We start from the raw sequence: 12,849 nt of genomic DNA on the forward strand, positions 1-12,849 counted from the left end.
CTGTAAGTCCTCAGCCCACTGTCTTACTTCTGAGTTTGGAACTATTTGATTTGAACACTTTTATCCATAGATGAAGGTTTTCCAATGAGACGATTAACTTGAAGATCAATACCTTTATCCTGTATGATGATATGCAAACATCAAAAATAAAAGAAAACATAAAAAGAAATGAATTAGTTCAAATAATAAAGAAGGAAAAATTTAATTTAATAATATCTACGCAAATATTTCTATTTAAACATGTTTTCTACATAGCATACTTTAAATAATCTAAATTCACATACAATTTATTCAGCAGGGAAATAAATAAATAAAGGAAAAAGTTAGAATTCATTTCTCCTTTGTGTACACCTATTTTAGACAAAATTTCGGCATGACTTCAGATCGGAAGAGTTTCTAGGGTTTACAATATGCAGAGCTTCAGTTCTAAGGGTAAAGGTACCCGAATTGTCCTTGTTAGTGCCCCCTTGGGCTGCCAACCCTCAATCCTAGTCCACTACAGACTTAAGCGGATCGAGTTCAATTCGAGGGGACACATTTCTCTATGCCTGACATGGAGAATAAATTCCCACGAAGACATAGAGCATATGAACCCTAAAAGCTACTTGCTAGGTCTGACACGGATATAAATTCTCATGAAGACGTCGCTTTCACTCCCACTTAAAAGGGACAAGCTTGATTATAAAGCTTATGTTATGCAATGTACGTGTTTTGTGTGAGGAGAAATTTTCAAACCTTTGACAAACAATTAAATAAAAATTTAATATTTGAAAATAAAATAAAAACATTAATAAAAAATAATATATATAAATATTATGAAAATAATAAGTATATATAAAAATTTTGAAAGGAAAGAATTATAAATTAAATATATGCACTTTTAATTTCTAATTAATAAAGACAATTTATAATTGATTTTAAAGCTTTACCAGGTCCCCAGTAGGGTCGCCAATCTGTCGTAACCAGTTTTTCCCGGGTACGAATTTTTACTTGGTGGGAAAATTAAAATGAATAAATAAATGATTTTGATTTAAAATAAAATATTTTGGGAGTCGCCATTGACCCTTTCGGTTAGGTAGGTCAAATACCTAAAAACAACCTTTTAAAATAGCTTTTAAGAAAATATAATTTAAAAGATAAACTCATATGCGTATAACAAAATTTTTTTAGTAAAGAAGGGATTCGTGGTCGATTACGTTTATGGAAGGATTAATACTCCTATAATGCCCAAAATTGGTACTCATTAATTATAAATTGTCTCTATTATTGGAAATTTAAAAATTTAAAAATATATTTAATTCATAATCCTGTTATTTCAAATTTATTAATATAATTTTAAGAAAATATATTAATATGTATATATATTTTTTATTTTTATAAATAAGATATTTATTTACTTAGAAATATCATAAAATGACTTCTAGGTTCTTTAAGACAACCCATTTCTTAATATTAAAAAAATAAATGAATATTAATAAAATTTCTCTAAAATAATTAATATATAATTTATAAAAATAGGATATTTATTTATTTAAGAATATCAGAAAATGACTTCTATGTGCTTTAAGACATCCCATTTCTTAATATTAAAAAATAAATAAATATTAAAATATGATTATTTTTCTTAAAAGTAATTTATATAAAATTAAATTTATAAATAGAATGTTTATTTAATATATAAAAAATAAGTAAATAATATTATTATTATATATGTTTATGACTACATAATAATAATAACTAATAATATATATAAATTAAATATAAACAATGACTAAAATAAATAAAATTTAAAACTATAGTATTAAAATATAAAAAGTAATAAAACTTGTAGTTAAAAAAATGAAAGTATTTGAAATTAGTGACTAAATTATAATATATTAAAATTAAATACCTAATTCATAATTAGCTATTTAAAATTTCAATGGCTAAACATGTTATTTTACCTATTATTAATTTAATGACTAATATATATATATATAAAATTCGGACATCAAATTAAATTAAATTAAAACATGCTATTCAGATTAAAATATTAATTATTAAAAGTAGAGGACTAAATCCATTATTTTACCTAAATATATATTATTTTATATAAAGGACTAAATTATAAAGTAAATAAAATTCACAGACCGAATTAAAATATTCGTAATTTAAATCCAATGACTAAAATATAAATTTATAAATTTAAGATGGATGATGAAAGGGTTTTACCCTTATCAAATTACACACAAGCTCTTCCCCAGAACGACGTCGTCGGGGAGGGGTATTTAAACCCTAAACCAAATGGCCTTAAGGCCATTTTTTTATTTTCTTCTTCCCCCCCCTCTCTCTAACTGAGAGAGTTTTAAAACTCTCTCGCCTCTCTCTAGGATTCCCTCACCGGAGGGAATCCGATCACCGACCGATAGCCACACGCCGCCGCCAACCTCACCGCCGGCCACCGTCATCGGTGGTCGAAAAATAAAAAATTTCCCAAATGTTAGATCCGAGCGATCTATACCCAAATCCAACCCTAGTTTATCCTAAAAAGATAGGGATTTTTGTAGATCTAGAGAAATACCTTCGGTATTTCTGTTTCTGTGGTGACTCGTGAAGGGGCGTAAGGTATCCAGTCACCGTGCGACTGCTCTGGTAAGTTTCTCTGTTTTTTTGTTATATATTGGTTTTTTTTCTTTTCTTTTCTTTGCTTGTCGTGTCTCTTCTCCTTGTTGGCAGGGGGCTCGGTGGCGTTTATAGCCACCACCGAGGCTCGCCTTGGACCGATCACAAGGGTGGAGTTTGGTGAGTCACCAAACCTAAAGTGGTGACTCACCCTAAAGTCATAACGTGGATGACCATCCTTGCTTCCTCTGGAGGTTTCTGTTGAAGCAGGGCGGGGCTTGGCAACAATTGGTTGGGACGTGGAGCGGCGGCGACCGGTGTAGTCCCTAGGGTATCATAACCCTAGGGTTCTTTCTGGCGCGTCTGTGGACCGTTGGATCTCATCAGATCCAATGGTGGATGATTAATGGCGGCTGGGGCTGAGATACAAATCCTAAATGGGTTTAGGGTTGTCATTTAGGCCGATCTGGGTATGAGTGGGCCTCCGGGTTATCTGGTTGTAAGTGGGACTCGGGTATGATTGGGCCTGTAATGTAAATAATAATAATATTTATAATAAGAATAAGAATAAATAATAAATAATAATAATATAATTATAAAATAATAATTTTAATAAATAAAATAAAATAATATTAATAATATTAATAAAAATAAATAACAAATGGATAAAATATTAGTATCTTCAAGAGGTATACAACTATCTCATATTTTTTTCATTCAGATACTTCCTTTCATTTTTTTCATATTTTTTCTTTTTCATTTTTGGTCATTTGTTTTACTTTTGACTTCTTGTGCAGGTCCGAGTCACCAAAGATGATCTGGAAAACGAAAGATGGGCAATTAAGGAGGAATATAAAGGAAATAGAATGCTAGTGGAAGGATGTGTTATGACCCTGCAAGAGAAGAAGAATAATCAAAGAAAATAGAGGAATGGAGATTAAAGAAGATGAGAAAGGGATTTCAAGAAGACTGAGTTTTCATTAATTTCCAATCATACCGTAAGCCCTACCTAATACATTACTTATATATTTACATTGTACCAGCCCATTTACAGCTGGCAATACTATCTCTAACAATTAGATTCCCTTACAGGTGCTGCTGGGTGCTGTTGGCATGACTCCCTTCACTGCTGGTACCCCTCTCCTTAATTGAAATCCCTAACCCTATTTCCAATTTCCCTAATTCTCCTCCATCTTCTTCGATTTTTATATCTCTCATGATCATGACAATACCCCCTCTATGAAAGGATCCTTGTCCCCAAGGATCAAAACCTAACAATTATGCCCTAAGCATAATATAGTTTACCCCAATGAAATTTTCCAACCTTAAGTTCGTCCACTGCAGCTGATTGTACTTCTATCCCAATGTTTTTCAAACTTCATAGCAGATTGAACCTTCAACTGTCCCTTATGTCCAAACTTGGAAGGCTCCAATGAGGTAATGTGCTGATCTCCAGATTTCTTTTTCAACTAACTATCATAATTCACTGTTTGCACCTTCGATGACTCATATAGCAAGTTATATGCTACTAACCCCATGCAATGTAAAACGATACAGGTACCATAGACCCTTGCTGCTAGCCTTAATCCTTTTCGAAGAGCAAATGAGGTTTGATGGTAAGTCTGAAACTTCAGATAAATTATGTCCTTTGTCTCTATACCTCTGTCTGTCAATTTTATTTTAGCAAAAAAATTCAGCCTTGCTTGAGTCTTCTGAAAAAATTTCAGATTCAAAAGTTGTTGCTTTAGTAAATGATTCCTGCTGCTTTCTTTGTTGACTTCCCATATGGTTATGACATTCCCCTTCCCTTGAAATGATCATTGTGCCCAAGGATCAAACAATTTCTTCCTTACAATGATGTGCATCCCATTTTGTTCAGTCTTTGTGAAAAAAAATTTGCATACAAAACTCACCTTTCTCGAGTAATGCCCTTGCCAGTGTAAGCACCCACTTAGTACCAGTTTGATTTTTTTTTCTGGATTTTATGTTTTTCAGCTTTTCAGATTGTGCCTGTGATTCCTCAATGCCCTCATCAGGAGGAAAACTTTCTTCACCTCTTGGTCTCTTACACCCCTTGAACTGGGCTTCATGGCTAATGCACACAGTCAAGACAACAAAAAGTAGGAGTGAAGCAAGCTCTATAGAAGCACATGATTCCAAAAAGAGGGAATGCACCATTGTACGAAGCTCCGCGACAGCAAGATTCTTTGAGGCAGACCCTATGTTGTATCTTATTTTTCTGGTTTGCACCCTGGAGGGTTCAAGTGGAAAAGTTCTACGTAGAATTGCTTCAATAGTCGCCATAAATATTTTCATGAGACATGCTTCAAAAGGACTTCCACGTGGAAGGTATTCCAGGACCTTCAGAAGTGGTATGTATAGGTTCCACGATAATACGCGAGGTTGCAACGGGTTTGAAATAATAATTTCTGGAAGATCAACAGCCGAAGAGCTCAAGGAAATCAGGCCATAAGAAACTTCCCATATGGTACATATTCTCCATTTCACCTACGGTCCATGAGCACAAAGCATTGACGCGATCCCTTGGGTAGTAGCTTCAGTCGCATGAACCTCAATCTGTTTTCTATAGCACGATATATAATCACTAGAAGGTTTATGTTGAACTTATACTCTCTCAATTTGTCTTATTGGAGGAAAAAGCAATGCAGGCTATGAAAGTATGCGAAAAAGTAAAGTTGCAGCAGTATCAACAGCAATACCCACTCTCATAGACATTGCATTCCCAATTGCTCGAAAAAAATGCAAATGTATCCATTTTCGAAGAAGCCTTATACCAGTTGCATAATCTTCAGCAGCCCGAAGGAGTTCCACAAGCTACACGGCAGCATCAAGTGCATTTGTATCCCACGATGGATATCCCACGATGGAGGTGCTTGTAAAAGTCCAAAAAGAAGTCTTTGGGTGGCACTTGGAGTTGCAATAGCATAATACCGATGAAACAAATGTGCATATGGTTCAAAAGATGGTAACCCAGTAACTAGATGCTCATCCAAAGCTGTTGTTGGGGGAGGAAGTAGAAGAGCAGGGACTGCATCAGCCGTTAAACAACAATCTCATAGCGTGCAACCTCTTCATCACATACACTTAAAATGACACCATTTGCAACAACCCATCTTGGAGTTGATGGCATGAGCTGAGGATGTTTTCCAGATCCACGAGAAGAAGTAATAGTAGGTGGCTTGAGGTCCCCAGCTGCATATTTTCCCATAACACCACTGCACCAACGGAAGTAATCACTTATGATACCCAAAGGTGTTGCAAGCAATTATATCAGTAATCCAAGGAGACAAAGGTATTATTAAAGGCTTCCTATCTGGTTCACTATTTTTTGGTTCTATTTTATATATCGGGTGGTTGTAATGAGTCAGAATTCGCAAGATCTCTCCACATGCTAGAGCCCACTGTTCAGAATACTCATTCTCACCACTTGGGTTGACTAAGGAGATGAATGATGCAAAAGGAGAGGTACTTTTATCATACACCAGCGTACCATCAATGATGCTTGAAATTATTGGAAAAACAACCGCATGCACATGTTCTGGATGATGAAGGACAAAAGTTGCAAGAACGTCATCAAAATGGCGTTGCTCATTCGATGGATAACGGCTGCGAATAACCTCAGCAATATCCTCAGGGAATTATTCTGATGTAAATTGCCCAAAATACTCAATATAAGCAGTAATTTGAATCTTTGATGTTGACAATTTATCGAACACCTGAGAATCATATTGATTTTGCTCACACTCTTTACCAGTTAGAATATGTAACATGTGCTCCACATCTCTCCGCTGCGACGCTATTTTGGATTCCAACATACTTAACCGACTGTCCTGCTTCTACCACCATTTAGGAGGGTTATTTCCCTCTGTAGTTTACTTTACCAGATTGGCTAAGTTTTCGATTTGCTGCTGGATTGAAGAAAGATTAGTATTTTCGACCATGGTTTGGTATTTTTCTGGGGTATAACAATGAACAAGTTGCCAGGAAGAGTGGCTCTGGATACAAATTGTTATGACCCTGCGAGAGAAGAAGAATAATCGAAGGAAATAGAGGAATGGAGATTAAAGAAGAGGAGAAATGGATTTCAAGAAGACTGAGTTTTCATTCATTTCCAGTCATACCGTAAGCCCTACCTAATACATTGCTTATATATTTACATTGTACTAGCCCATTTACAACTGTCTCTAACAATTAGATTCCCTTGCAGGTGCTGCTGGGTGCTGTTGGCGTGACTCCCTTCACTGCTGGCAGTACGCCTCTCCTTAATTGAAATCCCTAACCCTATTTTCAATTTCCCTAACTCTCCTCTGTCTTCTCCAATTTATGTATCTCTCATGATCATGACAGGATGCAAGTCGTGCAATGGGCTCTGGTGTTGGAAGGTTCCAAGGTATTAATGTTCACTCATGTACTTTGTACACATCAGTTGTTGCATTAATTGATGTTTAAGGTCTTTAGAGTGGAGATCTTTACCCCAATCATAGCTATGGTCAGATCTATTTGTTTATCCAATCTTTAGCACTACTTCTGTATTAATTTTATAATGGAGCTCAGAAAATTTTGTATCATCAAGTGATGGGGATATGGATATTGTTCCATTCATTGTCTACAGTGACGTCCTTTCATTTCGCTTATTGTTCAGACTTGAGATTTTGCTGGAGTTTAAAGATTTAGGAGTAATATCATCAATATATTTTGGTTGGCATTATAACTTGTGGATTCTAATTTTATGTTGGAGTATTTTACAACTAAACCCGGGTTGATCGCAGTATGCTGAGCGCCTACCAATTGGTTTGGAAAACGTAATTCGAACACTGTCTTCTGAAACAGTGAAGCAGTTTTATAACAAATGGTACCATCTACACAATATGGCAGTGATAGCTATTGGATATTTTCCTGATACGCAGGTTAGTATTTATTTGTTAGCATGACGACTCTATTATGAGTTACAACATAAGTCTGTTTATCAGTCAAGATTGCTCAACAATTTCTCTATGTTTCTCTCTCTCTCTTCTAGAGTGTTGCTGAGTTGATAATGACACATTTTGAGGAGAAAACCTCTGCATTTGACCCTCCAATAATACCATTATTTTCGGTTCCTTCTCATGAGGAGCCACATTTTTCGTGTTTTGTGGAGTCTGAAGCTGCTGGGGTAAGTACACTTCAAGTCTTGAACTTATATTAGCATATGTATTTGTAGGAAATCGAAAAATCATAATTTCGCATTTTTTTCATTGCCTTGTAAAAGTCTGCGGTGATGATTAGCTATAAGATGCCAGCGGATGAGCTGAAGACAGTAAAAGACTATAGGGACATGCTTGTAGAGTCCATGTTTCTACAGGCTCTTAATCAAATGTTCTTTAAAATCTCTCGTGGAAAGGATCCACCATATTTTTCATGCTCTGCTGCCTCTGATGATATTGTTCGCCTCTTAAATGCTTATGTTATGAGCTCTTCTTGTAAAGAAAAAAGGACTTTACAGACCCTAGAATCAATGCTATTTGAGGTTTGCTATCCATTTTTTTCTCTTTACTTTTATATATTACGTCTTCTTGTTTCTCAATAATTTCATGTTGCTGATGCACTTATCTTTAGGTTGCAAGGGTGCGACTTCATGGGTTTTCAGAGCATGAAGTGTCAGTTGTTCGAGCTTTATTGATGTCGGAGATTGAATCTGCCTATTTGGAGCGTGATCAAATGCAATTAACTAGCTTACGAGATGAATATAGTCAGGTATATTATTACTATTAGAGTGGCTACAATCTTTTCCATTTATCTAACTTGTGGTTTGTGAATCTAGAAAGACCCATTATCTTCTTTATTTTCATTTTGCATCACTTTATCCACAATGAACTTGTTATTGGTATAGAGTATGAAGCTCAACTCCAAAAATCTATTTTGCCTCGTGAGTAAATAATTTATTTAGTTATATAGCAATGAACCAGGTTCAATTTTATGTATTTGCACTAATTATGATTTACATGCATATATATATCTGCATCAGAGGTGTCCAAGTACGCAGAGAAATTACAAACATCGTGCAGCTGTGTCCTAAAGACACTTGAACCTCAAGCTTATGCTACAATTGATTATCTTAAATTTGTTGTTTCCAAGGTCAACAATCTTGAGAAGGAAGGGAGCATTATGCCATGAGATGAGGAGTACATTCCTGAAGAAATTGTTAATGTGAAACCGGCTCCAGGGGAAAGTTATCCTTTCTCCTTTTAAATGTCATTGTATTCTATATTTGCAACTGTTTTGCCTTGATAGCTATTTATTTTTACTTTGCAACTTATTTTCTTCTTTGGTTGCTAATTTCTATGTGCAATCTAATAATTCACTTCAGTACATTGTAGAGCAGAAAGAGTACTCAAATATAGGAGCTACTGAATTAACTTTATCAAATGGCATGCAGGTTTGCTGTAAGTGTACAGTCTTTTTCAATGACCAGGTATGTGGCGGTTCGTAATGGTGTTTTATTAACAGGACAGGAAAGTTCATCTAGACATGTAGGGAGTTTAATTTTAATCTCTTACCCTCTTTTTTCTGTTTGGTCATGTATATATTGATTTGGCTATTGATTACGCTCTAGTTACCATGTTTGTGTGAGGATGTATATAATTATATCCTTTTGTTTGAAATTATTCAATCTTCTCAATTCGATGCTAGTATTAGGTAAAATGATCGAAAAGTAGTTTTCCTTGTATGGCATGAGGTTTAATGCCACATTGTTATGAATGGTAATCTGCTAAACACTGTTCCTCAGATCAATTGGTCTAACTTGTTTTTGGGTGTTTGCAAAGGATACCTGATAAATTTGTTTAGATATTCAGGGATGACCTTTCTGTTGCTGCTGCACTCACTATTCCTGATGGCCATGTTTGGCGTGTAGGAATAAAAAAAGTGATTCAGCCAGAAAGAGAATTGTGACTGCTGAAGAAAGAGAGAGGGCAATTAATGCAACCAAAACATTCGAGCCGACAAACCCTTTCTGCAGGGTCATCTTGCGACCATCATATCTATACAGGGGATTATTATGGTAAGCATTGAATGCAATGTACATGCTCTTTTGGTTTCGGTCTATATAGCCTTGCCCAAGTGTGCATTTTGATTTTCTCTATTGCATTATTTACCATCATGCTTTGTCGAGCAACATTTAAGTGGGGTTTCTGGATTCATTAAACTTCAGCTTCCAGATGGGAGACAGTGACCTGTTCGGTGTCTTTATAGAGGAGGCAGGGCTAAGTTAAGTCAAGGATGGTATGAATTTACATTGGAGAATAATTTGGGGGAAGGAGATGTTTTTGTCTTTGAACTTCTCAGATCGAGGGAATTTGTGCTCAAAAACTATATTCATAATTGGATTTAGTTGAACTATTCTGGTCATTTTATTATATTCAGATTTGGGATTTAATCTCACATAATTAGTGTTTTTAGTAATATTTCGGTCATTTTCTATGTTGAAAATGATGTTTTCAAAATGTTCATATTTTAATCGGCATATATTTGAAGAATTAAATAATGTCAAATTAACATTTTCAATTTGAACGTAGGGCCAAAATTATAATTTGACCTAAATTTGGCTTATATATATGTCAGAATATTTAAAGGTGTTTTTGGGATAAAATGCCACAAAAGAAAAAATAAATAGCGGCGTTTGGGAAAAACCAACGCTAAATATCATAACCTTTAGCTATGTTTGTTAAAAAGGGCCGCTAAATATCATTACCTTTAGTGTCGTTTATAAAAAACACCACTAAAAAACATAATCTTTAGCAGTATTTGTGGTTCACAAACGGCGTTATCTTTTGATGCATTAGTTTCAGCGGCACTTTTAGCGGCGTTTGTTTTTGTGCCACAAAGGTTTTTAGCGGCGCTTAAAAACTTGTTTTGCTATAGTGTGTCACGTAGTCAGAATATTTAATAAAACCATAAATTTAAAACAGTTCAGATAGATATTTTAAAACAACACTGTAACACCAATAGGAACACTCTTGTAGCCTACTATCTGGTTTGCCTATCACAGTCAACGGCAGTACTAGATCATACGAATCGAAATAATTGAATCAGTATCGTGGTAAAATAAATAATAAACCCTAAATAAACGATTTACAGAAACCTAGAAGTAGTTCTCAAAGAACGCAAATTGTACTGATCAACCGGATAGGATACATCGAATCTAGTCGACCCTCGGTCAAGGGAGTCACTAGTACCTTCATGAAAATACAATCCTAGATTAATTCTATAATCAAATCCCAAATAAATAAGTATAAAAGCTAAAAATACTAAGCATTTTCGGATTAACGGGCATAATTCGGGCCTTTGTGTCAGATTTTGGTGAAACATACCACAAAATCAAACTCAATACGTCAAAAAATGTCAAGATAGGTGGTCTCGAAAAAGATCAACACCGATTCAACGATGGTGGTCAATAGCTTAATGTGGCGCGACTCGAATCGGCTCAGCGCGGCTAAACCGGTTTGGTTCGATCCGGCTCATAAATGGGTTGCTCTGGTTGGGTCGGTTGGGTTTAGGTTTGGGGCAAGCAGTACACGAGTCAGATGTAGGTATGGATCAAATGAGTCGGATACGGTTCAACGGGTCGAGTCGACACGCTTCTGGAAACCCATCAAGTGATGAACAAGCCCCACGCGCAGCCGCGACATGTGGGGGTATGTACGGTGGCGTAAGAGGTCGACAAATTGTTAAAAAATTTCTAAATTCATTTTAAAGCATTTTAAGGCACTTAGCTACCTCGGTTCACAACGGTGAATGATGGAGAGACCGATTACGCTTCGTTGAAAGCATACGCTAACCCCTCTACACGCCGATGACTTTGACTACAAGGCGACCACCTTTGAACTGAGGACGATACAAAGAACACGATGGTGTACCAGTGCACTAAACGGAGCTACGATCGACAATGAAATGACATTTGAAGTTTTAGAGAAAGAAAATACTAAAAAGGGAAAGTTTAAAGAGAGAATATGAATTTCCAAAAATGGAAACTTGTTAATTTGGGAAGTTTTTAAGCTACTCAAATTAGAAAATGGAAAAATCCTGCCATAGGTCCTCCAAATTTGGTTGATTCTTGATTTAGACCAAAATTTAGATAAAAATACATTTTGGTCCCTAATTTTTACCAAAAATTCAATTTAGTCCTTAGAATGAAAATTAAAAAAAATCTAATGCCTATTTTGGGGTGTGACAACTCCCCCCTTAAAAATAATTTCATCCTCAAATTGTCTAAATAGATGCAAGAACTGACGTATAGGACTCTGAATTATCGTAGAACTCTAGGTATTCTCAATCGGAATATTAAGACTCCCTTATATTGTATGTGATACATAGGGATGAATAGAACCATGATTAAACAAGGTATGAAACTGAATGAATAATATAAGTACCTACAATTACATCAGGCTCATCACGATCCTGTAGACTTCTAGCAGCATAAATAATGCACATTGTCTGGCCTCAGTCCAAGTTGTACTCCTACTCTGAGAAGGTCGATCTCTACTAGTAGACCCAGATGCTCTCGGTTGAGTACGACCCCTAGTTAGAGTATGAACTGCATCTGAGTACGAGCATGTATCTGAACTGGTGTCTGAATGGTAAGAGCTGGCTCTAGAGTGATGCCTCCCACAATACTCACAAGTGATCATCAATGATGCTCCAGAAGAACCATCCTGACTAGAAGCTGAAACTGTAGGAGTGGCTGACACTATAGGCCTAGAACTACTACTACCTCTCTAAGAAGACTCGTCGCTACCAGTTTTACTAGAACGCGCAGAAACCATCACCGGAACTAAAAGACCTCCTGAATCAGTCTCGGTCTCTATCTCTATCTCGGTCTTGATCCCTCCTACACTCCATGCCCACTTGCTCCATCTCCTCAACAATCTTGGCTATCTCAACCAAGATATCAAATTTCCTCTTTCAGTGGATAGTAACTCGATCCCTGATCTCATAACTCAATCCATTTTCAAACCTCAAGCATCGATCCACCTCGTTATCCACTAATCCTGGAGCATAACGACTCAATCTGATAAACTTAATCTTATAATCCATAATAGACATGTTACCCTGCTCCAAACTCTAAAACTCCTAAAGTCGCTCCTGTAAGTATCTCTCCCCGATGTAACGACTCCGAAAACGTTCCTTGAAAAGATCCCAAGTCAACTAATCCATCGGGATACTCTTGGTAATCGAATGCCACCATCTTAA

General features: G+C 35.9%; 1 pseudogene; it reads left to right on the forward strand.

Moving 5' to 3' along the window:
• Window positions 1-2,189: 2,189 nt before the first annotated feature.
• On the forward strand, window positions 2,190-9,552 carry LOC120172204 (annotated as a pseudogene).
• Window positions 9,553-12,849: the final 3,297 nt, after the last annotated feature.

The sequence above is a fragment of the Hibiscus syriacus genome, unplaced genomic scaffold, assembly GCF_006381635.1.
Source record: "Hibiscus syriacus cultivar Baekdansim isolate YM2019G1 unplaced genomic scaffold, ASM638163v2 tig00111847_pilon, whole genome shotgun sequence".
Taxonomy (NCBI): domain Eukaryota; kingdom Viridiplantae; phylum Streptophyta; class Magnoliopsida; order Malvales; family Malvaceae; genus Hibiscus; species Hibiscus syriacus.